Source organism: Pundamilia nyererei, unplaced genomic scaffold (genome assembly GCF_000239375.1).
Source record: "Pundamilia nyererei isolate P.nyererei 1_Seehausen unplaced genomic scaffold, PunNye1.0 scaffold00472, whole genome shotgun sequence".
Classification (NCBI taxonomy): domain Eukaryota; kingdom Metazoa; phylum Chordata; class Actinopteri; order Cichliformes; family Cichlidae; genus Pundamilia; species Pundamilia nyererei.
Genome location: NW_005187873.1, coordinates 92,984 through 99,923, shown reverse-complemented (window position 1 = coordinate 99,923; position 6,940 = coordinate 92,984).

The following is a 6,940-nucleotide window of genomic DNA, read 5'->3' as shown; positions in this document are numbered from 1 at the left end:
TCTTGTGATGGTTTGTTAGGGATCATCAAAAATAAGTAATTTATTTTTGGCAAGATCATCATTTTTATAGTGGCGACCCTTCCCATGAGTGATATGGGTAAAGATTTCCATCTAGTCAGATCATCTTCTTTCTTTAGAAGTGGGATGTGGTTTAATTTAGTTAAGTCTGAAAGCTTAGGAGAAACATTAATACCTAAATATTTAATATTTAGGCATTTAGGCATTAATTTAAATGACACTGAGAAAAGGCTATTGGCCACCGGCGTGGAACTGCCAAAAGTAGATAGGGCATAACCATACATATGAAACAAGAAAAGACCGCAGTGTAATCCATTTATTTCAACAAAGTAACTGTATTCTGAATATGACCTTTTTAAACAGTAACTGTAATGGAATACAGTTACTTATACTTTGTATTTTAAGTACGTAACGCCGGTACATGCATTCCGTTACTCCCCAACACTGTCTGTGCAATATCTCTATTATTTTTATTATTATTCTGAGCTGGATTCTTGGAATTCATTATTTTCAGGTTCCTCTCCATTAACCATATCGAGTGAGTGTGTGTGCCTCTGTGATCACTGGAGCCATGCTGTCATGAGCAGTTTCCCCCTAGTAGAGTAGCCTAGGCTAAATTGGTTCTGGGTGAGGGGCCAGATTAAAAGAGTTTTAAAGGGGAAAAAAAACATTAATGAAATTGAATCTAAGGGTTTCCTGCTCAAGACACAGTTACTAGAGTCCCCAAATTCATTACAACTTGCTCACTAATAACTCATAACAATTATGTTATTATAAGTTATTATTGTAATTAGAGTTCATATTAGCTATTTGCTCATAGTTCAGTATTGGAATTTATAACAGCTGATACATGAAATTTTTAAATAGTATGATTGTTGATATTGCATAGTTTTCCACTATAGAGCAATCTGTAACTCTCTAGTTGATGTTTGTATTTGGAGTTAGTGCTTCAGTTTGAGAAGCAGTGACAACTTTGTTTATGCTTATGTGCTGAGTGATAGTTCAGGGTACTAGGCTTTCTTGGAATCACTCGGCATGGTGTTTGACAGAGACGACCAGGAGCTCAGTTGTTCTTTTGGGGGACATCGACACTCACATGGGCAATGACTGTGACCTCAAGGGGTGTAACTGGGAGGAGCAGCCTGCCCAGTCTGCAAAAGAGTAATGTTGTTGGACTTCTGTGCTAACCATAGTTTCTCCATAACAAACACCATATTTAAGCATAAGGGTGACGCTAGGTTATAGGTTGATGATCATTTTTGTAATTGTTTCATTGTTGCATTACAGCATGCAGCCTTGGATCCTTTGGTAAAGAGGAGCTGAGCTGCCAACTGATCACTGAGCACAGACCTAGTACACCAAAATGTGCACTCATTATGCTTTGGGAGTGACTTGCAGAGACCTGAGTAGAAAAGCGGTATATAAGAACCAGTCCATTTACCATTTACCTCAGAGCATTAAACTGCATTAGTCTGCCATGGCAGTTGTGCATTATACAAGCTGCTTTGTGATTTTCCTCGACCCCAACTTCTCTTTTAATTCTGGGTAGATTTAATGTCACATCTCTTGTCACTGATGCCTGGTTTGTTCTGTGTTGGATTCTGCTCCTGCTCTTCGGAGGTCCCAGAACAGTGATGCTGCCAAATATGAAATTACATCAATTTGACTATAGTGTTCCTGACTATTTGTAATGTTGTGCAAAGAGCCATCAGGCATCCATTCCATTTGAATAGCATTGTTTCATATCCTCAAGTCCATCATAGTAATCATGGACAAGAGAACGACCGCAAAAGAAATGTCCATCAATGAAGGGAAGACAACATGTGTCAAACATCATCATCTCCAAGTTGGCCACAATACGAAAACTGGCCCCAGATGTGACTGTGGTTAGGGGGGTTTAAAAAGGAAACTTCAGAAGAGTTTGAGCCTACCCACCACTCAAGTAGTCATGTAAAACCTAGTTTTTTTTTATTTAAAGTGAGCTGCATTAAAGAAGACTCAGGATCATGGAGTTTACTAAAATGCACATTGGCAAAGCAAATAATTTTAGTGTAATCCTTTAGACAATTTTAGTGTATCCTTTAGACAGACTAAATAAAATGAAAGATGAGTTGCATCAGCTCTGTGTTGTGTGTGTCATACTCTTCCTCTGTCACAGGTCATCTCTCTTCCAACAATACATTGACTTTAAATATGTGCCTAAAAGCACCCAGTGAGGGTCTCTGAAGGTGCTGCAAAGATCTTAACCCAACTGATCATCATGTTTAAGAAATACCTTTTGCAAACTTATCCAGAATGTATTTGTTTTATCCTTGGAAACTAATAACATAAAATAAACTTCAGCAATCGACAAAAATCAAATGGGATGGTTGTAGGGCTGGGTATCGTCATTAATTACTACAACTGATTCAATTCAACTTTGACTCAGACAGCCAGAAATATTATAATTATAATTATTTGTCAGTGCATATCCATATTTTTATATCTATGTATAAAAACAAAGCTGACTCTTCTGAAACTTCATTACATGGGAAAGCATCACAGCAGATGCCTTTGTGTCAAAGTAACTGATGATAAAACAGAAAAATATGAAGGAGATTTTCCTGCCCTGGTCTTTTATTGCATATAACCCCCTTATTCCCTTATTCTGCAGTAGATCATAAACATCACTCAGCATATGAACATTACCTGATGCTGCTGAAGTGAAGCAGGTTTTATTGGAGACACAGCCAAGTGTTTTGTAATTTGCAAAAGCTGAAATTTCTTCAGTATTAGCATTTGCTGTCGAAGGTCATTTTTAGAGAAAAAAAACCTGGCAGCCAACAACACTGTACACAACAGTGGACTGGTGCAAGCGAATAATGCAGAAAATAGAGATGGTAAAGTGGTATTGAAGTACATTGAGAGAGAGCTGTGCAGGAAGTGTGATTTTATTTTAGTGGAAGCAAAACAGCAAAGGTATTAGGGAATTGATGACAATGTTTTTTCAAACATGAAGCGTAGTTTTGATATTCTTTTGGTGCTGGTTCAGTGAATTTTGGTTGGGGAGTGATGAAACCAAATCTTCTTGTGAAAACCTGCTCTTTGCAATCATCAAACTGCTCTTCAATCATTTGCTGTTTTAGCTGTTTGGCTGTTCTTGAAATAGTTTTGTAAGCTTTAAGTTAAGATTCTGGCAAAATACATTTATATTTAAAAATTGATTACGGTATTTAATGAATGAATATCGCATTATTCATATTAAAATTGATTTGGAGTCTCTTAAACCCACCCCTGGGTGGTTGTAGCTCAGGAGGTAGAACAGGTCATCTACTAATCGGAAGGTTGGTGGTTTGATCCCTGGCTACTTCAGTCTGTATTCCAAAGCATCCTTGGGCAACATATTGAACTGTTGGTCAGAATATAAATGTTGGATAGGAAGTACTTAGCTATGGGGGGGGTGAAGTGTTTAGTTGAATGAGGCACATTGTATAGAGTGGTTTGAGTACTCGAGTAGAAATGTGCTATATAAGAACCAATGCATTTACCAAAAGCATGTTTCAAGACAGGTTTTCTTTTTTTATAGTTTCATGTTTGGTTAATGTTGTGAAATCAGTTTCACCCCAGTTCTTTTATTCCTCGGGCATCCAGAGACGGCACCGGAACTCAAAAGTAGTTATTTCACAAAACCTTTATTCATCTTTATTCATCTTCATTTAAGCATGCATCTTCTAGAAGGGGAGATGTGCCAGGCCGGTGTCCCTCTGCAGATCTTCCACCTCTTTGTTAGTTACAGCCAGCTTTATAGAAGTGAGTCTACGTGAGTGCGTGTGCATGTAGGTGTGGGTGTGTCGTAACAGTTAAAGCCCTGTGTGTGTCGCTGTATACGTGACTTCCTGGGGGTCATAAAAGTAATCTCCTCACCCAAGCTAAACCAAATTCCTCTACACAACATAGAAAACAGAGTTAACATATTACAAACACTGAGACCCCCACTCTGCATTCACTGGGCCATTGGCCTCTTGTAGTTTTACATTTACAGATAAGCATGTGGAGAGTCTCCTGCAAACCTACTTCTAAGTTATGGCAATTATGAACTTTTATTAAAGGTATAAGCATCAGCATCAGCAACCCCCAACTGTAGCTTCCTGACTCCTTTTATGACACCAGACCCCCAGTGTCCATAAATTCCTTTCTCTCTGAACAATTACACACACTCTCAGGCTACTGCTAAGCCAAACTAAAACACAGACCAATCCTTCCTTATTCCTGCGATCTAAACAAATTTAACACATCATATTATAATAATTATTTTCTTGTACTCACATTAACTTTCCCAGTACCATTAAAGAGACATGCATAACACCCTGCGTGTTATGCACCACACCTATCTGTAGGTGAGATCTTCTCAAACAGGGCAGACTAGCTGCAAGCTATCCAATTATCCATCCATCTTCTTCTGCTTATTTGGGCCTGGGTTGCAGTGAAAGCAGCCAAGAGATATAATCTCACCAGCGTGTCCTGGGTCAGCCTCGTCCCGGTGGGACATGCCTCACCTAGAAGGTACCAAGGAGGCATCCTTATTGGATGCCCAAACCACCTCAACTGGCTCCTTTTGATGTGGAGGAGCACCAGCTCTACTCTGAGCCCCTCCCAGATGGCCGAACTCCTTAGAGATAGCTCTAAGCTTCCACCCTTCAAAGGAAGCTCTTTTCTGCCACTTGTGTCTGTGATCTTTTTCTTTCGGTCACTATCCAAAGCTAAACTTCTCATCTTGGAGCAGAAACTTGTTCCTCACCCGGAGTGGGCATTCCACCTTTTTCCTGTTTGAGGACCATGGTCTCAGATTTGGAGGTGCTGAGTGTCATTTCCACCACTCCAAACTTGGCTGCAAACTGTTCCGGTGCAAGCTGGAGGCCATCACCTGATGAAGCCAACAGAACCACATCATCTCCAAAAAGCAGAGATGAGATTCTGACACCACCCAGGTGGATGCCTTCTGCCACTTGGTTATGTCTAAAAATTCTGTTCATAAAAATCATGAAATCTGGATGTCTGAAGTCTTGATCTCCTCCATACCTGCTTCATGCCCTGGAGGACGGGGCTGTGGCCCCCCCACACCCTCTAGCGGATCATTACATGAAGGAACCTTTTAAAAAAAAACAAGCGCGTCCATGCTCACAGGTGTACACACGGGTGATCACACCCACAAACTACACCCTTTTTGCCTTCTACCTCAAAGCACACTGTGTTCTGTTGATCTTATGTGCTGCACAATAATGTTTAATATTTAGTATTTACTGTCATATTCCCATATATCATTGTGATGTTGTTTATTCTATTACTCTTGTTCTCTTCTGCTTGTTTTCTTTTTTCTTTCTCAGCAGGTGATCCAGGTGATTGATATATGCATTTTTTTTTATTTTTTTTCTCTGCTCATTCTGTTGGGGTTTTTTTTTTTGCCCTTCTCCCCCGTCCCTCTTCTCAGCTGTTTCTCTTTCCCTCTTTCTTTCTCCCCTTCTTTCCCCCAGTCAAGTCTGTCCCGTATTCAGCAAGTGAAAATAAAATAAACAATAAAAGGTGAATCAAATGGACCATTATGGCAAGGCTGGGATGGTCAATTTGGTAAAGTAAATTCGTTGGGCATCTTTCTTTGCCTTTAGACAATAATTCTGATGGCAAAAGAGCCAAACGGGACAGGCAACAAAAAAAAAAAAAGGTCAAGGTCAAACAGTGTTGGGGAGTAACGGAATACATGTACCAGCATAACGTATTTAAAATACAAAATATGAGTAACTGTATTCCGTTACAGTTACCGTTTAAAAAGGTGGTATTCAGAATACAGTTACTTTGTTGAAATAAAGGGATTACACGGCGGTCTTATCATGTTTCATATGTTAGGCTCTGCCCTCTCTATTTTTGGCAATTCCACACCAGTGGAAACCCAAACGAAAGTGAAAAGTGTTTGTGCAGACCTAATATTTAGGGGAAGACTATTTCAAAGTCTGGGGCCTACAACAGAGAAGGCTCTATCACCACGAGATATGAGTGTAGTCTGAGGAATGAATAGCATTGATTTTGAGCTGGACCTCATGGTTTTTTCCTGGAGCATAAACAGATAGGAGCACAGACAGGTATGAAGGGGCTCGGGCATTGAGTGACTTAAAAACAAAAAGTAAAAGTTTGAATTGGATCCTGTAGGAAACAGAAAGCCAGTGTAGAGAAGATAGAACTGGGGTTATATCCTCTCTAGCAGATGAGCAGCTGCATTTTGGACCATCTGAAGACAATAAATGGAGGCCTGGTCGAGACAGTTACGACCCGTCTAGGGCCAGGCAATAACATGAGTGAGGCACTCGCTCCCCCCCCCCCCTCCCCAAGACCCAAGCAGCCACAGGAAACAAATCTGTTCTTAATAATGTGATTTATTTATAAAGTGGAAAAAAGAGGAACAACGAAACGGGAGTGTCAACACTTCAGGGTGAGCCAAGGCCAAAATAATAAACAAAAATAAAATCTACACAAATCCCGCACCTTCCCAAAACAAAGTCCAAAAATAAAGACAGAGTCTGACCTCCTTAACTAATTCAAAACAGGAGAAAACTGGTGATCAAAAGAAACGGCAGCTCACCCCTATCCACTCCACTTCCACAACTTTCAAACAGCACTGCAGCCAGCGGCTGTCACTGCTGGGTCATGAGGAGAAATGCGAGGACCTCTCCCACCATGGCACTCCAGCCTCCTTCTAATGGGCGGGTCCTCCAGCTGGAACCAGTCACGACGGGGCTGTATATCCACGCACCAATCGGAGCAGGGCCCTGGCACAGCTGAATTAACATAAACAGATACATTACCTGCACAGAACAAACACATGAAAATGCAAGTTCGTAACAAGACCAAAATACAATGAATTGCAGTAGTCCAATCTGCAAGTATGGAAAAG